We start from the raw sequence: 27,986 nt of genomic DNA, 5'->3' as shown, positions 1-27,986 counted from the left end.
ACACCGTATTATTTTATGTGTGGTGGGCACAAAAGCCTCCCATGTCCTCTCAAATCTCTGCAGCACCCCTAACCTCTTTGCGTAGGCCTCTTCAAATGTGTAGGTCCTCTCCAACTTCAATAACCATTGAGCTATTGTAGGGATTTTCTGAGATCTCCAGTTCTGTAATATTAGAGATCTGGCTACTGCTATGGCTAAAAAGACAAAGCATTGCGTATAAAATGAGAGCTGTCCAACTACATAGGAGAAAACAAACAACGCCAGCAATGCACATGGAAGGATAACTCTTGACAGACATTTACTAATAAACCTGAACACCTCCTCCCAAAAGTATTGTAATCTCGGGCAAGTAAAAAATATATGTGTCTAATCCCCCGCCTCTGACAGATTACATCTAAAGCAATCATTTGGTGTTGTAGGAAACCATTTATGGAGTCTGGAAGGGGTGTAATGTGCCACCCTTCTGGAGAGGAAAGACATTCTTTTGAAATTGGCCAGCCTCAAAGACCTGTGGCCAAGCTCACATACTCATAGCCATTCCTGTCTGTTAAACTAGCAATTGGTTTCCTGGGCAATTTTTGGGAGCATTGCTTCAATACGATTCTTATTTGACTCCTGATGTACTAGCATATACCAATTGCCAATACCAGTTAAATTTAGCTCAAAGGCTGCTTTTAAAATTAATCTAACACTCTCACTGATTCCTCTATAGTTGGTTAAAAGAAAGCATGTAATCTGCCTGAACCTTAGCCAAAGATTGCAGCTCTGCACTTCAAATTGTTTTATAAAAACATCCCATGTCATCAAATTGGTCCGTTGTAAAAATCCTCTAGTTTACAAAACCTAGTATAATATAGGGCTGAAACTTCTTTTGGGAGAGCATAAGGCCCCATATATCACAGTTGTGTAATGAGGAATATGCATGGCTTGATGGGATGTTATACTTCTAATTGAGCCGCTGAATGCGGCTAAAAAATGCGCTCACAACCTTGTATCTTGTCTTTTTGGGTAGATTTTCAGTGTGCAAGAATGCTGGTAGCTTGATTCCACTGTCTATTAACATAAGATCAAATAGAAAATTATCAAAGTTTGAAATAGGGGCCAGAAGCTGAGTTGTTAATCTAAGTTGCACAGCTTGATGATAGGTAGCCAAATGAGGTAGAGCAAGACCCTCCCTTGTTCAACATCCAAGTGCAAAATAGATAGCTTAGTCCGAGGTTTTTTCTTAGCTCAGATGAACTCTCGGATCACCTTATCCACTTCGTTAAAATACGAGATTGGAATCTTTAAAGGAAGATTTAGGAATAAAAATATCAACAAGGGCAGAAATGACATCTTTATCAAAGAGACTCGTCCTATTATTGATAGGGGTGTTCAACTTTCTAGCAGACTTTTTTATTTTATCCAGAGTTCTGCCATAGTTCAGATGAAAAAGTTGGAAGAAGTCCACTGTCGTGTACAGCCCCAGATATCCAATAGGTTTAAGAGGCCAAATGTTAACCCTTCTGGTAGCTCCAATCCTGGTGCGTTAAATAGGAGAAGCTCCGTTTTAGCCTGATTGACCCTATAGCCCCCGAGTACTGTTACCTACTGGATTTGTTAGAGCGCTCTCTGGATGTTTAATTTCTCTGGGCTCAGCTACAAGATCAAGTCATCTACAAACAACTTGATTTTGGCCATTCCTGCTAGGAGGGCTTGGATTGACACATTAGATCAAATGTGTATCGTTAGTGGCTCAATAAAAAGTGAAAATAAAAGGGAGAAAAGAAGGCATCCCTGCCTAGTACCTCATCCTATCACTACTTCTCCCGCCTCCTCAGAGTTTATCATTATTTTTGCAATGGTTCCCCTATAAATTCTTTCTAGCATCTCGATCAGGTGCCTTGGAAAGCCAAACTCTCCCAAGATAAAAAAAAGGGCCTGCCTATCCACCAGGCCGAATGCCTTTTTCACGTCCATATTTAAGATGGCCGCCTTCTCCTTTCTAGCAGAAAAGTAGTAGATGGCCTGGATCAGATAAAAAGTATTTGCAGCCATGGATCTCCCAGGCAAAAGCCCTGTTTGATCTGCGTGTACCAGATATTGCGCACAGCCGGTGATTCTATTTGCCCAGATTTTCATAAAGAGCTTATAGTCTGCGTTTAGTGAGCTTATTGCTTATTGGGCAATAAGAACTTGGGTCTTTGGGGTCTTTAACCATTTTTTAAATTGAGATCATGACTGCCTCCTTAAATCTATCTGAGACCGCCGTTGCCACCATAATTTGATTGTATAGTGATAACAAGAATGGGGCGAATTCATCTAAAAGCAATTTATATACTTCAACAGGGATCCCATCGTTGCCACTTGCCTTCTCATTTGCCATATTTTTTATAATTTGCCTTAAATCTTCAATAGAGATTAGTTCACTTAGGAGCATGTGGTCATTTTCAGTAATCATATGTAACTGGAGTGACATACTATATTCCGCAAGAGCTCGAGGGTTTACTATCTGGGCTTCTGCATATATCTTACTAAAATGAGACACAAACATTTTGGCAATTTCATCCTTATCATTCACAAGGCATCTAGTACTGGGATCTCTAATTTGAGAAACAGACTGTTTGTTCTGTTGTGTTTTTGTGGACCAGGCTAAGAAATTGCCGATGTGCTGGCTCTCTTCATACACCTTTTGTTGGGACAATTTGGTTCAAGCAATTTCCTCGAGTATAAAGAAACTTTTCAGCTCCTCCTTTTCCCTTGCTAGCTCCTGATGGAGTGCCTCTACCTCTGGATCCTCATTTGGCCTAGCCGAGAGTTCCTTCCTAGCCCGCTCCACTGCCTTCTGGAACCCAGCAATCTTAAGTTTTCTTAATTGAGAAAGATTGGCCCTACATGCCACTACCCGTCCCCTAAAAGTCCCTTGCAGGCTTCCGACACCATAATACCTGGTGCTGTATTCATGTTTTCCTTAAAAAAACAGATTATAAAATCATGGGTTTCGACGATCCATTTTTGATCCGATAACAATGTTTTATCAAAATGCCACCAGATATTTTTTCTTTTGGGGCGGGCAGGTTTATTGTCAAGGAGACTAGCGAGGCATCTGAGAATGGATTAGAAACAATTAAAGATTCCCCCCTCGAGGAATGGTTACTTAACCAAAAGAAGTCCAGGCGAGATGCAGTTTTAAATCTCGCTACGTAGTACATGAACTCGGTAGCACCTGAATGGTCTACCCTCCATGGGTCAAATATCATTTTTAAAAGTCTATCTGTTTTAGGTTTCAATTGCTTTTTTCCCTTATTAGAAGTATCCAGGGCTAAATCTTGTATTAGGTTGAAATCTCCCATAATTGTAGACCCATGCACATTCACCAGGAGATCATATACCTGATTCAGGGCCGCACAATCATCCCCAATTGGTCCATAATAATTAAGGAGGACTAAGGCTACCCCATTAACTAGGACTTCTATCCCCATCCACTTGGCTCCCTCATCACGGATCACCTTATCCACCTCCCAATCCAACTCAGTAGATAAAAGAATATATAAGAAAATATAGAAAATATAAATGATGCTATATGATGCCGCATATTTTGGGATAGTATTGCTTCATTATTTTGACAGTTATTATACACAGTAACACTGAGGAAAGATTTAACCTCATCAGTACTAGTTTATAATGAAAATATATCAATGAACAACAGAAAGATGTCTAGTCAACCTTTGTGAAGGGCCTTCTGCTCCACAGGATTACGTGTTGCACATTAGAAGCTCACCTGGCCCTGGCTGGGAGCAGCAGGGGTCCCCTAAAACCCTGGTGGTCTTATGCAGAGTTAAGCAGTTTACCCAGGCCTCTTTTATCTCACCCCATTCCATCCCTATCTCCTATAACCATCCCTCGAGGGGGGAATCTTTGATTGTTTCTAATCCATTCTCAGATGCCTCGCTAGTCTCCTTGACCATAAACCTGCCCGCCCCTAAAAGAAAAAATAGCTGGTGGCATTTTGATGAAACATTGTTATCGGATAAAAAATGGATAGACGAAACCCATGATTTTATAATCTGTTTTTTTGAATGGTCCTGTATTAGGGAACAATAAGCAGATTGACACAAGCCGAGAGGAGTATATGGGTATGCCCGGTGAGGAGAGATGAGAGGGTGAGAGTAGATGGGATAAGAGAGGACAGCAAGGAAGTGAGAGAATTTGATTGAAGAGGTCAGGGATGAGGAGAAAGATGAAGTGCTGAAGGGCGTGCGGAAACGTTAGAGGAGAAGAGAGTGTGAGTGAAAGGTGGGGCACAGAGGAGAGATACTGTTAAACTGTGAGATAACATAGCTGTGAGATGATCTGTGACATAGAAAGAGAATTTGATGCAACGTGGGTGAGGGACAGCTGCAATAGGAGAAGAGAGGGAGTACTGAGATGGGTGCTGAGGTAACAGGGGAGAGAGAAGTTGATTCACGAAGGTGTAGAAGAACAAATGGGAGATGTGAAAGATGAATGGGGGCTGACGATGTGTAAGATACAAATAGACAGAAATTTGAAGGGAGAGACTTGAGGTGAATGAGAAGTGCTGAGGGGTGAGAGAGGTGACGGGTCCAGAGAGGCATGAGATAAATGCGAGAGATGAGGGTTGTGAAAAGACAGAATTTTTGTGAATAGTCAGCCTCACAGTTTTGGTACGGCCGCAGTTATGGAACCTGCACCCTCCTTTGCTTTGTTCCATTAAGAATCTATTTTCCTTTAGAAAGCTATAAAAACCTGGCTCTACGGCCTGTAGTTTACCCTATTTGGCTGGTTCTTCTTCCCCTTCTGTGTGTTTCTCATTTGCCATTTCAGGCAGCAGATATTTATTAGCCCCAGGACACCTTTTTGTAACAGTAGCGCACTACAAATAGAAATAATATTAATAGGCAGAAGTGTGATCGGGAATGTGTGACCTCCTTTCTATAACTCCACAACCCCCCTATGGGTCGGGCCCGACAGTTTGAAGACCCCTGCTCTAGAGTTTTTCCGTTCTGTGGAATCAGCCACTACAAACAAGCCCCTTCTATGTCTGTGCATCCATACTGCCCTCAGATCTTCTACTACACAGCTCTTGATAAGTAATCTGAGGTCTTCAATTTTATCCTGGTTGTTCATCACCACATATTCCCATTCCAATCCACCAGGCATCAATTCTGGACTGTTTAACTGAGGCCCTACGTTTGCTAGCTTCCAATTTCTCACCCTTCCTAACTTCATAATACCTTTAAGTGTGTCTGATTAAGCCCCATAATAAGCGATTTCAACTGAGTGTCTACTTAATCTACTGTAAGATCTTTTGTTCATTTTTCTGATCATTCTAATTCCACTACTTCTGATTCAGTGTTAGATGCTCTTCCAATAAACGGACACCCAATATTTGCCTTCATTTAGTGCCATGGAATGTAACTGTCCATTTTCCATAATTATTTTCAAGGAAAGCATTTCTTAAATCTTTCCTTATTTATCTACCACCACTGTATCTTTCAAAAAGGAGTTGTAGACTATCTAAGACCACTACTATATTATGTATTGAGTGTTGGTTCAAAGTGAGATTTGTCATACAGTGTATCTTTCCCCTATCCCATTGGGACATATTTATCATGAATTGTTGCAGAAATGCATAATTTATGTTTGTATTAAAGTAAAATGCAAAATTCAGTTACTCCATGTGCATTTCTCTACACATTTACTTGCATTATGGATTTCAACTACTTGTTGTGTGAGAGTGAACTTGCCAAGATCGGATTGTGTTCTACCTTTCATGCCATTCATTACTATAACCAGGTCAGATCCCACTACCAGCTCTATCTCTGCTTGCCAAAGATTCTCAGTTAGGCCACTTTTTTACATAGAGTATGACCACATCCGCATTTTCATTTTAGCTGTGATTAGAAACTACTGTGGGAACCATTTAAACTTAAGGCTTCCCCAATGTTTCCTCAATTAATGTGTTTTTGCAAAGACTTATATCAGTCTTGCAATCTCCTTTTACAAAAAAAATGTATCAGACTTACAAGATTTATAATACACCTGTCTCTTGACTGTGGCATTCTGCTCCTCCACATTGAAGATGATGGGCAGGTCAGAAGTTATAGTTAAACCCCTCTTTCTGGATCTCACTTTAGTTCCAGTGTGGTAGAGAAGAGAGGACATCACTTCCCACTCTATACCACTCAACTGCAACAAAAACCACAAACCTGTAACTCATAAGATAAAACCAAACTCAGGCTCCATTATTAGATTCGCTCACTCATCTAATTCGAACAATATGGATCAACTAGCCCAGCTCTTCCCAAAATATTTGCCTATCATCCTATCCCATCTTTTCACTTCATGGCATCACCCAAGGGTGTCACTCCCTACAAGCTTTTGAATGTCTACCCATTCTGAGTTCTTAGAAACTGTAAAATTGTCTTTCTTATCAATTGTGATGCTTCCAGATGAAGGAGGTCTATTTCCCTTATTGTGATGACCAGTCGGTTATTTCAAGTGCTACTCACACAACAAACTCAATGATTTATGTTCTCCTTCAGTTTCCTCACCTTCATCTGAGGGATGTGACATCTCCACCATTGGAAAATACTTCACTGCTTTTCTTCATAGGCTGTTCAATAGTTTAGTGATGCAGTCACACACAGAATGTTATAATGCTGTTGACTTGCGTCGAGACACTTGTCTTTCTGTCTGTGCATTAAAAAGCAAGGGAATGTGTCCATAAAAATTTCCTTATGCAAGCATGTGTGCCTGAATCACACTGCATGAACTAGTGTGTATTAATTGTAGTGCTCTTCAATCCCTGGTAGCACAGCACCAGGAGAATGTGCTGCATGGCTAAACACTTATAAGGTCCCAAAGGCAATACCTATTGGCTATGCCACTGCCTTTTCTTTTCTGGTTCGACATATCTCATTTTATAACACATATCCCAAATTAAGCCACACAGGGGAGTTTGAGATGTGCAATTTTCCTCATACAGAAGGATTCCTGTTCTTTAACTTTTGAATCTTCATCTTCCCTTACGTTCCCTATAAACATCAAAAGGGAAGGCACTTGGGGCAGGCATTCTCCCAGACTCAAATCTGCATTTCGAATTTTTTTTTGATGTTGTATGGCTATGAGCCGGGTCCTTGCGCCCTGACAGAAATGATCTCTAGAAATGCTCACCGAAAGTCCGAAGTAAACACACTTCTACCGCCATCATTAATGTGAGTGTCTGAAACTGCGTTAGTGTGTGAGCGTCACCGTCCGAATATGTTACTGCCCGCGCCAACAGCTAAATGAGTTGGGGGGACCACCGACTACAAAGAGGAGCAAGGTAGGAGAGACTTCCAAATGACCCCAAATTAAGGAAGCATTTTGCCAGACAGTGAGATAGAAAACGGACAAAATTGTCTATAGACATTTGACAAACAGACATGCCTTCGGTAAAAAAATGACTACTAATCATTTCAATTTGACATTTACGAATTGACTTTTCACCCTGGCGAACGATCTATTTTCAGTTTTCCAAGAAGGTGTCACTGAACTAATGCAGCCTTCTGATTTCCTAGCCACTGCCTCTTTTCCCTGCAGCATAGCATGTTCGTGCATGATTATGCATTATCTCTAATAAATCAGATGATATTTCTTTTCAGGAACTTAAAGGTCTACCCAAAATGGTTTAACATGTTTCTATCAATCACAACCAAACAGGATCCTTTTGTTAAATTTAACCTACGTGAATTTTAAGTTGGTATTGTTTTTTGAGTTTTTTTTTAAATTAATAGATTTAACCATAGTGGCTGATAATCTCCAGGTGCGATACACGTTTAGTAAATGTTCTAAATAAAACAAATTGAGACCAAATGTATATCCTAAGCACCAAGATTGTGTGAAGTAGAAAGAGAGCGGGTATTCTTCTTGCCCGTAAATATCTTGCGGATTAATAATTTACGCATATCCAAGTTCTTGATTAGTATTATACACTTTCAGAAGGATGCCACGGTAGGATGCAGGAACAGCATGAAACGTGCACCATCTGCACATCCGCACAGCAGGTGAGAGTTCTATTGTTCCCAATAATTAGAACATGAAACATCACCATTTCAGGGAGATTGCAATGGACTGACAGGCTGTACAAAATCTACTTTATTTTCTATCTCGTTGGCAGTTTAATTTTGCCTCGGACACCTTCAGTTTGGTAAAGGTGAGCAAATTAGTTTAATTGGCCAACCCTGCACATTCTTGCTTAGGCTTCCAGTTGATTTCCCAGATGGCAACTATCAGTGTTGTCTAAACACCATCTGGCAAATGCAAGGACAGTTCAGGGATCTCTACAGGTAGGAACTTCACTGTACATATTTGAATGCTCTGAATGCCTTATTTCAACTGCATTTCCTATGAAGTATTTGGGTAATTTTCATAACATCACCTTGTATTTATTGTGCGAATGAATATAAATGTAAGAAAATGTCTCTTCTGCCATTGAGTGGCGCTACTTTAAAACCTTCTACGGTGCTGCTTTTATCGTGTTTACTAGTTTGGACCCTCTACCACATTCCAATTATCATTCATAAAAACTTTCTTTATCCTCTTAGAAACTTGGTTCAATTCAGATTCCATTTCAGGGCTTACTTCCCTACTAATTAATGCATTATTGTACTTGTGTGCCTTACTCGACGCTGAGAGCTGGAACGGAGCTGTTTAGTGTATCTAAATATAGTTTAGACACCATGCTACCACATCCACTATGCCTTTGTGCTCCCTATCATGAATTCCTGCCATGTTCCGAAATAAGTTCCATTCTAGTTTCCATCCGAGAGTTTACTTCTGTCCACTTATTCTTTCCTGGAATCTCATGCACTCAGTCAAGCTTAAAGCTGAAGGATTGGTTTCTATTGTTGTCACCTACACTGTGCTGCAGCCAGTTCACACCTGTTCCGTGTTCTAATGACTCTGTGTGGGTGTGAGCTGGAACTAGGAACTAGGAACTTCAGACAGGCACCTGCATTCAGAATTCGTGGTCCAACTGCCGATATTGGAATCTCCTACTTTCTACTGTGGTGAATCTTTAAAAACCTGAGAAGAATCCCATTTCCTGCTACTGCTTTTTGCAGTGACTTGCTTTCCTGTGGTTGCCCTGTGCAGCTTTTGCTGTATCTGTTTCCTCCTGACTTGTCTGTCTCACCTTGTTTCTGCCTTTCCTTTCTACATGATAACCCTGAAGTTCTGTCTTTTCCCTGTGAGGCTTCTTACTACATTTTCACAGAAACTCATTTTGTGTACAAGATTTCTTACCTGGTTAGTATGTACCTTGTACTGAATCCCTGTGTCTTGCTCAGTGAGGACAATCTCTGCAATGTTATCACCTTTTCCTTGGGGCAGGAGCCTGTCTATGTAGGCAAACAGGCTGCCGCGGCTCAGCTTCTTTTTAGGGCGCATTTGAGAACCCCCTGGGGAGCGCTCAGGAACCACTGAAAAGCCTAAGATGGTCTCTTTTCACGGCTCTCTGAGGAAGACTGTTCCCCTCACCACGCGGGATCATGTATACAAGACCAAGCATCTACTGAAGTTCACTGCAGCTGTCGCAAAGGGTGAAAGGCCTCAACCCCCATCTCTCAGGGCAGGCCAGGAAATTCTAGTCCACAGTCACATTCCCGAAGGCCCTCTCCAGCAGGATTAAACCCCATATCTGGCAGAGTTTCAAGGCCCTGTGCTTCTTAATCACATCCTCAAGTCCACACACAATGCAGGCACCACAGCATGAAGCATACTAGCCTGTAGCCGCATCCGCGTCTTGGCCTCACCGCAGCTGTCCCTCAATGTCGGGAGCAACTGCCTTTCCTGGTTAAAGGTCTCGGGACCAGTCGGCATTCCGACACATCATTTCAACTTCCCATCACCCAGGCCTGAGGAGCTGGGACAAAGCTTCTCCATTTTGCACTACAACTTGCAAACTTTCCCCGTGCTCCTTTGATGTATTTTCCGGTGATGCACTGTCCTCACCTTTAACTTTGCCTCAGCCGCCCCCAGTGACCTATCGCTCACCTTGTGAGGAAGACCATGGACCAAGACCACTTCAGCAGGCCGGGCCATGTAGCAATCTCTCGCCGACCTTCCAGCGGCACCCTTTTGACGTTGCAGTGGCTCAGCTCTACATCATCGCAATTCGGGGTGGCGCTGCACACAGCAGGGAGTTGCAGAAAATGAAATGACACAGAGCTCAGTACCTAAACCCACCTGCCGGCATGTTGGCCACGCCCTAGACTGCACAATCTTAACTCTATGTGAAAATCCTGCATTTATTATAAAAAGTCACATACACCCTCAAACAAAAAACCTGATAAGTGTATAAATGAAGTTATATCTGTGTCCAGCTAAATCACAGCAGAACAGTGGAAGGGCTGAAGTTTAAATACCATTAAATCCGCCTGCTGTTCTAATGACAATTCTTCGGCAGACAGGTCCACATGACAGTGACCTGCACCGGACTTCACCTGAGAGAATCACAAGAGGTAGTATGATGTTGATTGCGGAGGTAACCAATCAGAGGTTGTATAAAGCTGATCATCAGGATGAGCCAAGTGAACACACACCACATAGATGCCTGGACAATATATTTTAGAGGCTGAGAGAGTTTTGCCTTCGTCTGCACCGGTTCAGTAGAATTACTGCCCGACGTGAAAACGGAAACCGAAGATAGAAGATCATATGAAAAGGGGGGGCTCTTGGCCCCCCCGCCCGCATGGCGGCGCGGCGACCGCCTCCCCCCTCCAGGCCCCTCGGTGGTGGGGCGTGCCCTTCCGGGCGCGCCTCACCACCGATTGGGTGGCGCCCTCCCTGGCCCGGATGTCATTATAGGACTTCCGGGTCAGGGGGGCGTATCCACCTCCCCCCTCGGGCCCCTTAGGAATAAAGAGGCAGGGAGCGCCCGGGAGACCCTCTTGTTCCCTGGACGCTCCCCCACTGCGTGTCGTGCCCCGCGCTCAGGGGCTTCTTGTTTTCCCTCCCACCATCCCTGGAACAAAAATGGTCAATGCTTTACTGGTTTGGTTTAGGTGTAAATTTGTAGGTATGTGCTTTGTATATTTTGCTGATGATGCTTTCTTTAGGATATTTTTCCCCTTTTACGGATTTGTGTTGAAATATGTTTTGTTGTTCCAATTGTGTCTAGGCCTTTTTTCCTTTTGTAGATACGTTGATGCGGGATGTGATTTAGCTGAGAGTAGTTGTCCATTAGAATTTTTTCCCATAGGTCGTCGTATTTATTAGGTGTGGGGCATGCGGTAAGGTCATGACCGGTGAGCAGCTAATTTTAAGGTCTGAGGGGGCGGGCATCATCCCATGGAGGTTCCCGCCCAGGGGGAGGGGCCATTGGCCCCTCCTAGAACTTCAGGGGCAAGGTAACTGGTGCTTCAAAGGGCCGCGGGTTGGAGTAGTCACGCTTTCCTTAGGCTGGTAGCCTCCCCGCGCGCGCATACTTATGACGTCACCGGATGGCGCAGAGTAAGGGCCCTCCTTTAGTGGGTAAATGGAGTTCACGGCGTGGACCGGGTAATTACCGGGCTCGGCTGCGCATGCGCACATCTCTAGGTAAGGCGCAGCTCGTAGGACCTGACACCGGTTAGCGACCTTGCCATATGGCCAGAAATGTAGTATACAAAAATCTAGATGAGGATGTTAGATTCGGTTAGGAAACAAGCTGTATTAGAGTCTCTGTTAAGGTTAGGCTCTCACATTTGTTGACAATATTGTATCTAATGTCTTGATGATTTTTGTATAAAACGTTTATCATGCAATTAAAATTTTTATGATCTTATATCTTAATAAATACGGCCGGGGGGTTTCGCGACCCCCCGCCTTCCAAAAGTTAACCATGTTTCATGAGCCTGTATCCTGGGTTTGGTGTGGTGAGTTGGGGGGGGGGGCAGCAGCCAGTCACCGACCATGATGTGTGCTGCTTTCATATTAAGTCTTCCTATTCCATGACCCTGCAACAAAACAAGCATTTACATTGGTGGTACTCGGGAGAACAAATCGAAAAACAGTGAGTGGATATGATAAATACATTCTTGCATGCATGTGTACCCTGTTTGTTGACATTTTTTTGATGGGCACTTTCAATTCATATTATAACCAAGACTCTCTGTGTTCCATAAGAAGATAGAATCACATAAGGACACTATGTAAATCGCAGGATGCATCATTACTATATGAACTTCAATAAGACACATTTGCTGTTATAGGACAACGTTAAGAATCAGAAACAGTTTGTTTGATGTATATTTTTTACCTGTGGAACATAAAGGGAGCAATGGAATTACAGGATAGAATTGTGTTATGTATGGAGGGTTAGCCACCACATTTGAGTGTGGAGGAGTTTGCACACAGTGTGGTGTCATCACGTGGAAATTGGCCACACAGGGGAAGAGAGATGCGCCAAGGAGGCTGCAGACTAAGAACACCATCTGTGGAATGTTGGGCAATAATGGAGCAATGCAAATTGATCATGGCAGACAGCCTAGACTGTGGTCACCAGGGAGCCAAAAAGGCAGGGAAACAACAAAAGATCAGATGGAGAGAATCCTTAATTCAAATCACCTCACATAATTCAGCGTTGACAGATGATAATTATTGATTGACTCAAGTGGATCAAATAGGTAACTACTATTCTCAAACGTTATAATTTAATGGACTTTTTCCAATATAAAACACTTGATAACTGTTAGAACTGGGATTTCTGGTTGGCTAAGGCTTGCACCAAAACCAGGCAGAAACCACCACTCTAGTCAGGGCAAGGAAGTTACACGCCATAGATAACCCCTGCTCCCCCCGTTGGTAGCTTGGCACGAGCAGACAGGCTTATCCCAGAGGCAATGTGTAAAGCATTTGCGCACGCACACAGCAACAACATCCCAGGCACACTACAAAATGAACTCCCACAAGGTTATATAAAAATAACTTTTGTATTGTTAAAACACATCAGATAGTAATCACACAATATACATTGTGCCAACTGGCACGGGCAATATTCACAAGGGATTATATACACAGGACAGGGCCACATGGGCCACTGTCATGATCAACACTTAGTAGAAATAGCACTTAGAGTAACAGTAGTACCAAATAACAATTATAGAACACAACCAGTAACCACTGGTAAAAGGTAGGTGCACACTACGCAATACTAATCACCATAGGCATAGATCACGCAGGGACACATAACCTCACTAGTATAAACTATACTAGGCAAAACAACCTCCTAAGCATGAAAAGACATTTAGAGGTATCACAGGCAGAACGGCATTGCACATTACGCATAAATCATATTAGGCCTAACCAGTATAAATATAGTAGGCAATCACCTGGCGACAAAATCCCAGTGAAGTACAATCTCACTAACACAAACCTCCATTGGTAAAACCATCTCTAGAGATAGCAACACAGGATGCGTAAAACATACTAGATGCATTACATTTCCTAGCACCACATTTAAAGCACATATCAATCACAGTAGGGCTTTGCGCCCTATACCTGTACCAGTCCCCCAGGCCAACTGGCCATCAAGAAGGGGCTCAAATGCCCTGTGTCCAGAATGTCAGGGTGCGCTGCCACCACAGCGCCAGTCAGGGGTGTGCCACTGGCGCAAACCTAAACGTTGCAGCTGCCCACTACTTGCTGGGCAGCTGAGAACAATAACAGGGCCTAAACGCTGCAGCTGGCACTAAGTGCTGCGCAGCTGTGGAGGCCAAAGTAGGGGCGACGGGAGTGCGACTCACTCCTAGGTTCACCAAGAACAGATCCCCTGAAAGACAAGCCTAAACGGTGAAGCTGCCCACTACTTTCTGGGCAGCTGTGAACTCAAAACTGCGACATGGGTCCTCACTGGCCCTTTAGAACATTGACTGCGCAAGAGGTTGGAGCCACACAGGCTCTAGAAATACATATTGCGCAAAATGTGGGAGCCATCAGGCTCTGGAAATAAATATGGTGCACCCTTGAGCCCTCTAGGCCCTTAAAACAACTGGAGCCCTCAGGGGCAGAACACGGGCCCATCTGGCCCTCGGGATCCCCACTGGGGCCTTGTTGATACTTGGGGCCATCGTTGGAGCCACGCATGGCTCGGTAAAAACGGTGGGGCGGCCCACTGCCATCCGGGGCCACCCTAACTCCATGGTCCACGTGGGAGCGGCCCGCTGCCATCTGGGACCGCTCTGAAGACGGGCACCACTCTGGTGCTTGGGGGGACCCCCCATGGGGGCCCCTTCCTGTGATTTAGCACCTTGCAAGAGCCTCCCTGGCTCTGAAAGAGGCCGCCGTTGGGCCGGCACGCCACTGCGGGCCCTTGCACTCATGTGGCCTTCCCCCCGCCCCAGCCGTCTTAACTCACCGGCTCTCAGCGGGGGAAGGCATCTCTCGTGTCGTCACGGCGGGGGCAGCAACGGTCATTGCCTGTGTATTAATTGTAGTGCTCTTCAATCCCTGGTAGCACAGCACCAGGAGAATGTGCTGCATGGCTAAACACTTATAAGGTCCCAAAGGCAATACCTATTGGCTATGCCACTGCCTTTTCTTTTCTGGTTCGACATATCTCATTTTATAACACATATCCCAAATTAAGCCAACAGGGGAGTTTGAGATGTGCAATTTTCCTCATACAGAAGGATTCCTGTTCTTTAACTTTTGAATCTTCATCTTCCCTTACGTTCCCTATAAACATCAAAAAGGAAGCCACTTGGGGCAGGCATTCTCCCAGACTCAAATCCACATTTCGACATTTTTTGTTGATGTTGTATGGCTATGAGCCGGGTCCTTGCGCCCTGACAGAAATGGTCTCTAGAAATGCTCACCGAAAGTCCGAAGTAAACACACTTCTACCGCCATCATTAATGTGAGTGTCTGAAACTGCGTTAGTGTGTGAGCGTCACCGTCCGAATATGTTACTGCCCGCGCCAACAGCTAAATGAGTTGGGGGGACCACCGACTACAAAGAGGAGTGAAAGGGCGAGATTTTGATCGATACCTTATATCTATTGATCCAAACCTCGATCTGGTCGACTGAACCTTTATTGCCTGTCTTGGAAGGAAACAGTACACCTATCTGCAAATTAGTTCACCCAAGAAAGGACTCTACTCTCAAAGATCACGGACGACTTCTAGGTTTCAAAAGTTTATTGTAAAGATATAATGAGCTGCAAATACAAGCATCTCAGAATGAGATTCACGAGATACACAGGTCCAATTACATACATGTGCTCTCGAAAAGCCCTCAGACGAGCAACAGAAATCACTAACACAAGTTCTAAAAATAGCAAAGCTATAAGCATAGACGCATATCGCTCCTTCATTTAGATTGGAGGAAAACAAACACAGGTTAGGCGTCCCTACCCTGTTCTAGATGGTATCCCTACTTAACCAAATCCCAACCTAACAAAGGTGTCAGCAATGAATGACCCCCAAGGGAAGTCACCCACTCTAAGTCTCTTGGTGAAAACCTAAAGTTCTCCAGTCATGACCCCTCACTGCCTACCCATCCGCTCTCTAAAGGGTCCTCAGGTCTCTGCTCTAACTCCACCCAGGGGTGCTGTCCCTAATACAAAACAGTCAACAACATTTGAGACGCCCCTTGCGAAACGCCTCTCACGTGGTGCAACTTCAGGCTTTTTCCATGATGCTTTGTATTGGGCCTCAGACGTTAGAGTTGACCTTGCTTCTCAGTCTCTTCTCCGGCCCGCTGATACCCCTTAAACATTCCAGAACCCTCCTCCATGTCTGGGCCGTCTACTGAACAGACCTCTATTCATTCACTTATAATTGGATCCCCCCTTTCCTGTTGCAGACAGATATCTGCCGCCAAGAACCCAACTCTCATAGACTTCTAAAAAGGCTTGCAACATTTCTCAGCCCAGACATGTACGTGTAAATCACTGCTAAAACATTTCAGGCCTACAATATTTCACATTATGATTATAGCATTCAATTTCTTCATTTAATTAAAGCATGTTAAACTCTTATTCTATTATTTAGAAAACATTACTCTAAATCATGGCCCATTAATGCAATGACCAAAAACGTTAAACAATCTGTGTCGTGAAAAGAAACACCTTCCCTTTTAGCTCCAGCTCTGGCCCTGAGGCCTACCACGTTCTGCGTTTTACCACAGACCATCTTATATGTTAACAGCTACACGACATAGATTCAAAATAATCACGTCTAATAAAATCATATAATGTCACACATTTCTGTATTAGTTCCACTTCTACTTAAATCTCTATATTAGCTATACATTTAGAATATAATTTCAGATACTATTAGCACTCATGGCATTTCTCATCATGACTTGTGCTTACTATAGGTAAGTGTGATGTACTCATACATTTATATCAGTTTGCGCTCTCTCAGTTCCCCCCTTTGATGACCTCTCGGGGTCATCACTAACATTTAAACTGCAGTTATTGCTGGCATTCTCTGTGCTTCCAGAGCTCTCAGGCTCCTGTACTGATTATCTTGTATGGCAGCCAATCTCTGCAACTGTTCTCTTTGGGCCCTTTCTGACCTTCTTGCTCTGTACCATTTGAATACCCTCACCAATCCCCACAATACTATCCCACAGATCAATATTATGATGATAGGCTTTAGGATATACCAAATAAAGCTTTTGCCTAAGGTGGAAAACCACCCTCCAACTGTACTCATTCCGTGGCCCACCTTTTCCCAGACATTTTCTCTACTCAAGTCTTCGATCTCTTTGTGTATATTAGTTATGTTCTTAATAACTTTCTCAAGGGGTTTTGAAAGGTCTGGAATGTAAGTGCAACATTCCTGAACCTTCAAAGCCTTACAGACTCCGCCCTCTTTTGCTAATAAGACATCTAATGCAAGCCGATTTTGAAGAACCATAGCCCTTATCGATTGCATCTCTCCTTCTACCAGCATTAAGGACTGAGCAGTGCTGGCAGACAACCTGTCGACAACTGTTGCCAGTCGTCTAATTTTAACATCATTAAGGATTATTCCCAAAAGAGGGAACATAGCTCCAAAGACATCTCCAACCATTTCGGCATCACCTACATCTCTCCTTCCCCTCGATGATGTCTGGCCCTCAATGATCAATAAGTCTTGTGCATGATATATTTTGGGGAAGACAATTGCCAAGTAACATGATCCATACCAGTTGTCAGGTAGTCTCACGTAAGCATTTCTTCCACATACAAAATACACATTTGGAATCACTTGCATTCCCTTCAGGAAATCCTTAGTGTAGTACTCTAAATTAAAAGCATGTTCACAGTCAACTTCACCCACGTATACATTTTCATAATACGTTTTGGCTCGGTGAAGACATAACTTTCCTTTCTGCGCTTTATCTAAAGCTATTGGACCACTACTACCCTTTCTCTTGTGTGACTTCTCTTCCTCGGTCCAATCTAATTTCCCTTGTCCTGATTTTTTCAAAATCTTTTGTCTCCTGTAACGATCATCCACCTGCCCTATGAACTTTTTCTCGACTTCTGACACCTTGCATGTCAGATTATTTCTACGGGCATGTGAAGTATCTAAGGTAATCCAAGGAATGAAGAACTTGGCCAATCTGTCTTCACTCTTCCAGTAATCCCATTTATTCATCCGCTTATAATTCGGGACTTCTGGCAACACAGAATCGTAATTGGAGAAATAGTATTCAAAACTATCTCTCTCATAAAATATACTAAGCAATAAGCTACATGTAATGCCATATGTCAGAGGGAGGTGATGATATCGAATTCCTTCATCTACAGACGCAGGCAACTGCATGCAGACGTAGCAATCCTTAACCTCCATGGCATCCACGTATTCATACAAAAGTTTAGCATAAGCATTTGACCTAAAGTCTCCTTGGGACTCGTCTACATGTAACCTGCGGGCTTCTGCAGCCAATAACGCTTTCTCTTGAGTGTTTTCCCTTTTCTCACCCGCAACAGTGGGTGTAAGTGTTACTACAGAATTCGCATCAGTTACCTTTACCTCTTCCTCATGTCCCTTTACATAAGAAATTGTTACCACTAAAGCTATTAATATTATCACTCCTACTATTAGTGTACCTATTATACATTTAGCTCTGCGGTTCGGGGTGCCGGCCTCCATTTCGTCAGACAATCTAGCTTTTCCCTTTCTCTTTGCAAAAAGTTCTTTTCCTCTCGTTCCTTTACAGTCTCTTTCAATCCTTTTTTGTTCTTTAGAATCCACACAGCTGGAGGCTGACAGCCTTTTCCGCAAAAAGTCCTTTCACAGTTCAAAAAGACAACCCTAGCCCTTCTCCATCCACTCAAGGGGTTCCCTAAAATTCTCTGCTTCCTGGGCGCTAGGTAATCTTCTTTTCTTCTGCTTGCTTTATTTACAAAGTCCTTTAACAATCGACTATTAGATTTGTGGTTGCAGCTTCAATAGCATAGTTCAATATTTCCATGCGAAGAGTATGCTCTTCATGTGCTGTTATCGTGGTACCAAAGTCGGGGAATTTCAATTCTGTAAGAAACATGTGTTTTAACTTGCTGAGGCGGGGAGGTCTGGGGAGCACGAATGTTAGTGACCCTTCTTGTTCGACACCGGGTACCAACAGTTGTATTTCCACGGTGATAATGGGCTCAGAACTGGACACCACCACCGCTCGGATCCTCCCTGTCTCCGGTTTCACAGACATTTGTCGCCAGATATGTCCACTCAGGTGTGGAGTATCTTCTGTTAGGCACACGCACTCTTCTTGACCTTCTTCGGTCTGGTGCTTCAGCGCCCTGAGCACCTTCTTCTGGGTCTGAGTCTTCTGATATCGGAGGAAGGGTTGCTTCTGGAGTTGACCTCAGGCTAGAACTTCTTCTTTGCGGCCAATTTGCTTCTCCACGTGCCCTTCTACTCCTTCTCCTTCTGGTCTGTTCTCGCTCTCTTTCAGACCTGTCAGGGTCAGACTCGTACTCCCAGCTGTCTTCTCCTTCTGTAGCGTCTTCTGTTTCGCTGTTGTACTGACCGTCCTCAGCTTGGTCAGACTCGTTCCCTGCTTCCACTGGCACCTCTACAGCTTGGCTAGCCCCCTCTATGGCTTCTTGGTCCTCTGCTGGACGTCCATTCGAGAGAGGAGCTGTTTCCAGAGGTGCTGGAACCCTTTTCGTATGCGACGCGTGTATCCAGTTGGGCAGGCCTCCCACCTTTACAGCTGTACTTGTGATCAGGATGACCTGGTAGGGCCCACGCCAACGAATATCCAAGCAGCTTCTTCTCACATGTTTCTTCACCAGGACCCAGTCCCCAGGATACAGGTCATGGCAAGGGCCCTGGCACGCTGGAACCTCTGCAGCCTGCACCTGAAGGGACACAGAACGCATGGCGTCAGACAGCCCCTTACAATAGTCCAGGATCATATCATCTGTGATATTTAACAGTGCAGTAGCTGGAATAGATGGCAGTCTCATTGCTCTCCCCATTAACACCTCATGTGGTGACAACCCTGTTCTTCTGTCTGGGGTACTACGAAGGCTCATGAGTACTAATGGCAGGGCGTCAGGCCAATTCAGGGTCGTTGAGGAGCAAACTTTCGCTATTCTGGACTTGATCGTGCCATTAATTTGTTCCACAATTCCTGAGGCTTCTGGTCGGTAACTGCAATGGAGTTTTTGGTCTATATTCAGTGCAACACAAATCATCTTCACAAGCTCGCTGTTAAAATGTGTTCCCCTATCTGATTCCAAAAAGGCCGGCACCCCGAACCGAGGGATAAGTTCTCTAAGCAGTAACTTAGCCACTGTGAGGGTGTCGCACCTACGTGTAGGGTATGCCTCAACCCACCTGGAGAACACACAAACAACCACCAGGACATAGCGGAGGCGGTTGCATCTTGGCATTTCAATGAAATCTATCTGCATTCTGTTGAATGGACCTCCAGACCTTCCTATGTGACTTAGCGCAACTGGTGTTCTTTTCCCTACATTCAGCTGCTGGCAGGTCACACAACGCTGGCACACTGCTTCTGCTGCTATTCTAAACTTAGGATTGTACCAAGTCTGTCTAAACACTCTCAGCATAGCATCTCTCCCTAAGTGTACGGGACCATGTATGAGTCTAGCCATTGGACTCACCATCTCATTGGGCAACACTGCTCTGCCGTCTGCTGAGACCCAAAAATGAGTCTCACCCATTACACATCCTGCCTTTTCCCATGTTTCCTTTTCTGAATCAGGAGCATTTTCTTGCATGGTTGACAGTTCATCCCAAGTATCAACAGTTTCCAGTATCATGGCTAATTCAGTTCTCACATTTATTCCACCCACATCCACCTCTGTGAAAGAGTAACCTTGTTCTGCGCAATACCGCGCAACTTCATCAGCATATCTATTGCCTTTCGAAACAAAGTCCTCATTTTTGGTATGTGCGATGCACTTTACAACTGCGATACTTGCTGGACATTGCAATGCTTCTAACAACAAGCGCACAAACTCTCCATTGCGAATGGGAGAGCCTGAAGAAGTCATGAACCCTCTTTGAGACCATAACTGCCCGTAATCATGAACTACCCCAAACCCGTATTGGCTGTCGGTGTAGATGGTGACTCGAATTTGATTGCCTGCTAAGCAAGCACGTGTTAGGGCAATAATCTCGGCTACCTGAGCGGAGTGTACTCCTTCCAGGCACCCTGCTTCCACAACTCCTTCAATTGTACAAACAGCATAAGCTGCTCTCAACTGCCCAACTTCGTCTCTTACACATGAGCCATCGACAAAGAAAACTTCGTCTGGGTCGGTCAGTGGCTCATCTACGATGTCGGGTCTGGGTTTGGTGCATAGTTCAGTCACATCGAGACAGTCATGGTCTGAATATTCATCATCATCATCAATATCATTTGGAAGTGGCATTAAGGTAGCAGGGTTCAAAACAGAGCATCTCTTGAGGGTCACGTTCTCTGCAGCAAGAATAACTTGCTCATAGCGCGTGAGCCTGCTATTGGTCAGATGCTGTGTTTTGGTCCTGGTCATCAACAGTTCAACAGAATGTGGCACGCACACCTCTAACGGGTGCCCCATAACAATATTTTCACATCTCTCAATGCTGACACCCGTTGCAGCAACGGATTTGAGACATCCGGGCAACGCTGCGGCTACTGGGTCTAAAGTAGCCGAGAAATAAGCAACTGGTCTACGGGCATTCCCATGGATTTGGACCAACACAGACAACGCACAACCTTCTCTCTCACAACAGTAAAGAAAGAATTGTTTATTGTAATCAGGCATTCCCAATGCCGGAGCACGACACAGGTCCTCTCGCAACTGTAGGAACGCCATCAAACAGTCTTTGTCCCATGGTACCGGATCACTCACCTCTTTGTGCGTCAGTTTTTGCAAGGGCTTTGCTTTCAGTGAAAAGTTCACGATCCACTGTCGGCAATAACCCACCATCCCTAGGAACATCCTGACCTCTCTCTGTGTCTGAGGCGCGTTCATTTTCATGATCGCCTCTATCCTGTCTGGTGACACCTTTCGTTTGCCTTTCTCAATTCTGTGTCCCAAGTACTGCACTTCTGTCAGGCAGTACTGCAATTTTCCCGGGGACACCTTGTGCCCATTAGCAGCTAGGTGATTTAACAAAGCAATGGAATCTTCCCTGCAAGCTTCTTCTGTTTCTGACGCCACAAGGAGGTCGTCTATGTACTGGACCAGAACTGACTTCTGGGGCAGCACTAGACTTTCAAGATTTTTCTTCAGAAGCTGGTTAAAGATCGATGGACTCTCTGTATACCCCTGAGGGATACGACACCATGTTAGGACGCGATTTTCCAGCTTAAATGCGAAAAGAAAATGGCTATCTTCGTCCAAAGGGATCGAAAAGAAAGCCTGACAAAGATCTATCACAGTGAACCACTCAGCTTGGAATGGAATCTGAAACAGTATCACTGATGGATTCGGTACCACTGGACAACATGAAACGACTATGTTATTAATCTTTCGAAGGTCTTGTACTATCCGAAATTTCCCATTTGGTTTCTGCAGACCCATAATCGGGGAGTTACATGGACTACCCACGATTTCTTTCAGTATTCCCTGTTTAATCATGGACTCGATCACGGGTTTTATGCCTGCAATCGTTTCTGGAGTCAATTTATACTGGGGTGTTCTTGGGAACTCAGCATGCGGTTTCACTACAATTTTCACTGGGTCCACCCCTTTGACCAATCCAATCTCTTCCCCAGTGAAATCCCATACCTCTGATGCCACTGTCTCTCTCAAATCCCAGGGAAGCTCGTCTACTGTCAAAGTAGGGTACAGCTCCACACATATTCTTGAGTTTGCAACTTTGAAATCTGCATCATCATCATTAGTCAATACCTCCACTCCCTGGGGTGTACAATATATAGTACAATTCAATTTGCACAACAGGTCTCTTCCTAGCAGACACACAGGGCTTGAATCGCAAACCACAAATTGGTGCTCATCGCTGTACTTCCCTATTTTCACCTGTACCGGTTCTGTCAATTGGCTGGTTATTCTCCTGTTTGCGACCCCTACCACCTGTATGGTCTCTCCAGACATGGGCAGGTCTGGAACTGCAGCTGATCTGATCGTGGATCTAGTGGCTCCTGTGTCCACCAGAAATGTCGTAGGGCACCCTGCTACTTCTGCTTCCACATAGGGTCCCCTCTGATCTACCTCTAAGGCTGCCCCAAGGGTGCAGTCTTCTCTTTCCACTCTCTGTCCGGTTAATGGGTCCACATAATAGCATTCTTCACCTTCCACAAACAGGGGCATTTGTCTATAGGTCTTACCCATACTCCCTACTCGAGGAGGTTGCGGGAACTGGGCTCGGGGAGGAGCCCCCCCCCCTTTGAGCACCTTTCCTTGGTATGGCGTCGCCCCTCTCATAGGTGCGCTCTGGACCTCTTCCTCCTCTATCTCTTGCTCTCCGATCTCTACATTGTAAGGGCACTCGCGTTTCCAATGCCCCAACTCGTTGCACTGGTGGCACCTAGTCGTTTTCTTCAAGGTAGCTATGTCTACTCTGGGTCTGAAGGTAGTACTCTCCTCATTACCCTTGTTCTGACTGTACTGCTTCTTACCTCCTGTACCTGTCCCTTGCTGCTGTTGTTGCGGTCCCCCCTTTCCTGCTGCCTGCAATTGTACCACCATCAGCTTCTCTTTTAGTTTCTTAGCCTTGGAGTCTACCTCATCGCAGCAGTACCTGGCATATCTCAGTATTTCATCTAGGGGTCTACTTTGCCAACAAATCGAGTGTTGCTGAATCATTAAACTAATATCCGGTCTCAGTCCCAGGACGAACTTGGACACGAATTGCCCTATGTCCTTTGGATCCATTACATCCAAGCCGCTATACTGTTTAAACGCCTTCAGCAATCTCTCGTAATATTCATGGACTGTCTCTTTGGGTTCTTGTCTCGTTCTGTCTATTCTGACCCAATCTATGTCTTGCATTGGCACCTTCTCTTTCAGCCAAGTCATCACTCTCTCGAATTTTGCCATCACGATCTCGGACGGCCCATTAGTCCTAGCATCTCTCTCTGGTTCCGTTGTGGGCCACTCAGCGCTAACCTTGCATGCTGTCCACAGATCTCCTGGTACTACAATGTCAAACAGCGTGTTCAGATCTATCCATAGGACTTTTGAGATCTTCACAAACCTCTCGACTTGCTTGTACCACTCCACGGGGCTCTCTCGTAACTTGGGGAAAGATGTGGTAAAAGCAGCTAAATCTCCCCTACTCCAAGGGACATGTACATAGCTCCCATTGGCAACTTCACGCAAAGGGTAAGCTTCTATTCCCTGCTGTCCTGGTGTTATACCAATCATGCTTCTTCTGCCGGTCCCTTTCTTGGACCACCTCTCTTCCCATTTATCTAGTGCCCTCCATGTCCTTATTCCAGTAATCAGTTCCCTTATGTGTGTTTTCAGCCCAATCGTTCTCCTCTCATCTAGATCTCGATCTGAGTAATGTAGCCTGTGGTTACCCTGTAATGCTTTGGTTCTTGACAAGTCCACCATATATTTGCCTGCTAGTTCGACTAACTTCTCATGGACTGCTCTCGCCTTTCGTGTGATGTCCTTTGCCATATACAGTATTTCATCCTGTTCATACATTTCCATTCTTTCTAAAGGCAGGGTACCATCTACCATGTCATCCAGATCTGACCTTAAGCTGGAGACATCAAGTCTCTTGGCTTTTATCTCAGCTCGCAATATGTCTTTTGAAGGGGGCTCACTGGTCTCCCTCCCATCCCAACTTCGAGCTCTGCGTTTGGGCTCAGGAGAATTAATGGGTGGCCTCCCTTGCTCCCATCTCTCCAGGTCCCATGCTCGGCCATCCAATCTTGGAAGGTGATGGAACACGGGCCTTTTATCCCTACTCTCTCTCTGCCCACTCTCGTCTTCTTCTCTCCTCTCACCGCACATCTCTCTGTTATTTTCCCTCTGGTCGCTACACTCCCTTTGCCTCGTATCGCTCAGTATCCGATACGATCCTTCCTGGTTCCCCATATTCCCTGGGCTGCGCTCATTTCTGTCATCACAGGGACTATGGTGCGACCTCTCACAACTCCCATTCTGTTCTCTGGTGCCAGGCACACAGTGTGGACACTTAAAGCTGTTCCTGTACTCTTGCGCTCTCCTCTCCCCTTCACTGAGTATTGGGCACGCCACCCCTTCACTCCCGGGGCCCCCGTTTTCCAGGTCTGTTCTACCTCCATTTCGGGCCCAATGGGTGACTCCCCTACTCCCTCTACAGTCCCACTCCGGGCTACTCTCCCCAGCCCCGCAGTGAGTTCGTGCTCTGCTGTCCTGACTTTCCCTTTCTGCTTCTGCAGCATTGATGCACTTTTGAGCCTTCACTGCCTCATCCCACTGCTTCATGTACTCATTTAGCTCTTGAAAGGATTTTCGTCCAGATCCCCTCAGATCCATTGGCCATCTAGGGCCCCCAGGATCTCCTCCTGGGTCCCCTGCTGTGTGCATCGGGGTGCTCCACTCTCTGGGTATCGGCATCTGACTTGGGGGATTAGTGGTATCGTTCCTCCTTGCCTGCTCTGCTCTTTCTCTGTCTTTCCGTTTCCGTTCTTCCCCTCTTGCTCTCTCTTGGTCATATATCGATATTATAGGACCTATGGTAACAGGTACCTGTAGTGCATCTGGTAATGGGTAGGATGTGGCGCTTTCCGTTTCCGGCGCTCTTTGTACCACAAACCTACCGACTACCTGTTGCACCTGACTAGGCTGGAGCAACTCTTTCTTTGGCTCAGGATCCCACTCTGAACTGGGAAGCAGTCTATGCTCTCCTGCATTGCCCCCCTTTTCTCCTTCAGTATTCTCGACCTCTCCCCCTGCTCTATTATACGGGGGTGGCCTGTCTGTCAGTAATCTGTTTATCAGGCTGTCCTCTGTTTCGCTCTCGTCATCTTCTTCTATGGGGCTTTTATTTACTGGCGCCTCTAACACTGGGTACAGTTTATTTATTTCCAAATTATGCACTCTCCATCTTTTAGCATCCGCATCCCACCTGGCATCCTGTACTGCCCTTACCGAGCGTTTCACCCTTTCTTGCCGTCTGTTCATATTCCTTTCATGCGCTGCCCTAAGCCATGCTTCAAGGGCTTCAAACTGGGTTGGTCTAGGCAAGGGTCTCTTTGAGGTCATGACTGATTTCAATCGATGTAACACCTCTAATCTGAACGTCCCGTACTTCGGGAACGTCAGTTCCTCGTTTCCTTCAGTAATCTTACTCCACTCTGATATCCAAAGGATCGTATGCAACCCAACATTTACTGCCATATAACGAGCTGGCGTACCCTCCGGCGGGGCTTCTTCCCCTTCATACGATCCTCTCCTCTCTTTCTTAAACAGCGCTTTCAACCATTTAAAACACTTCATAATTATGCGCACAAAATCCAGCCTCGCTACTCTGTTTACTTCCTGATGACAATCCACCAATCCTGTCGCGGCTTTGCTAGCTTGGCCTATCACAGCGCGGTCTTTCTCCTGTTGGCCAATCACGTCGCGACCCTGTATGACGTGTTCGCTAGCTGGCCTATCACAGCGCGGTCTTTCTCCTGTCAGCCAATCGCTGCGCGACACCACCTGACGTCTCTTTTCTCCGCTTCGCAGCAGCACCCCTCCTTTCTCAACTCGTCTCCCGGTTATGCATGCGTCCCATTCATACACTGAAAAATGACTACTTCCGACCAAGCGGTCACTTCTCTCGACTGTACGTCCACAGTCTATCTGTAATTGTCAACACAACTGACGAGATGTCTATCGTCTTTCTGATAGGTTACTTACACACACAGTAACTTCCGACCAGCGTCCGTTACTCACGCACTCACTCTTACGTTCCCCCTATCTCGGTCTCTCGGGTGATCAATGGTACCTCATGACCCCCTTCACACTAGTTGACAATTACTCTGGGTGTCCGATACACCCGAACCACTTAAGCTCTCCTTGAACTTAAGATTTCCACCGGTTGCGCGCGCTCACAACCTGTTCCACAGTCACTCTACAGACATTCAACTCCGCCAGACATTACAACATAGATACAATACAAAAACACCGCAATCTAACACGCATAACCCTTTATACTCACTCTCTCTGATACTGCTGCTCTTTCTGTCTCACGTCATCCGGATCTTCATCTGCGGGCTGTTCTTCCGATCATCGATTTCTAGGGGCCTTGGGGTAAGCTAACCTGGCCTAGGTCACCGTCCTCAAGAAGGCAACCATCCTCTATAGCTACCAACTGAAAGGGCGAGATTTTGATCGATACCTTATATCTATTGATCCAAACCTCGATCTGGTCGACTGAACCTTTATTGCCTGTCTTGGAAGGAAACAGTACACCTATCTGCAAATTAGTTCACCCAAGAAAGGACTCTACTCTCAAAGATCACGGACGACTTCTAGGTTTCAAAAGTTTATTGTAAAGATATAATGAGCTGCAAATACAAGCATCTCAGAATGAGATTCACGAGATACACAGGTCCAATTACATACATGTGCTCTCGAAAAGCCCTCAGACGAGCAACAGAAATCACTAACACAAGTTCTAAAAATAGCAAAGCTATAAGCATAGACGCATATCGCTCCTTCATTTAGATTGGAGGAAAACAAACACAGGTTAGGCGTCCCTACCCTGTTCTAGATGGTATCCCTACTTAACCAAATCCCAACCTAACAAAGGTGTCAGCAATGAATGACCCCCAAGGGAAGTCACCCACTCTAAGTCTCTTGGTGAAAACCTAAAGTTCTCCAGTCATGACCCCTCACTGCCTACCCATCCGCTCTCTAAAGGGTCCTCAGGTCTCTGCTCTAACTCCACCCAGGGGTGCTGTCCCTAATACAAAACAGTCAACAACATTTGAGACGCCCCTTGCGAAACGCCTCTCACGTGGTGCAACTTCAGGCTTTTTCCATGATGCTTTGTATTGGGCCTCAGACGTTAGAGTTGACCTTGCTTCTCAGTCTCTTCTCCGGCCCGCTGATACCCCTTAAACATTCCAGAACCCTCCTCCATGTCTGGGCCGTCTACTGAACAGACCTCTATTCATTCACTTATAATTGGATCCCCCCTTTCCTGTTGCAGACAGATATCTGCCGCCAAGAACCCAACTCTCATAGACTTCTAAAAAGGCTTGCAACATTTCTCAGCCCAGACATGTACGTGTAAATCACTGCTAAAACATTTCAGGCCTACAATATTTCACATTATGATTATAGCATTCAATTTCTTCATTTAATTAAAGCATGTTAAACTCTTATTCTATTATTTAGAAAACATTACTCTAAATCATGGCCCATTAATGCAATGACCAAAAACGTTAAACAATCTGTGTCGTGAAAAGAAACACCTTCCCTTTTAGCTCCAGCTCTGGCCCTGAGGCCTACCACGTTCTGCGTTTTACCACAGACCATCTTATATGTTAACAGCTACACGACATAGATTCAAAATAATCACGTCTAATAAAATCATATAATGTCACA

This window comes from Lissotriton helveticus, chromosome 1_1 (assembly GCF_964261635.1).
Source record: "Lissotriton helveticus chromosome 1_1, aLisHel1.1, whole genome shotgun sequence".
In the NCBI taxonomy this organism is placed as follows: Eukaryota; Metazoa; Chordata; class Amphibia; order Caudata; family Salamandridae; genus Lissotriton; species Lissotriton helveticus.
Note: the sequence above shows the minus strand (reverse complement) of the source record.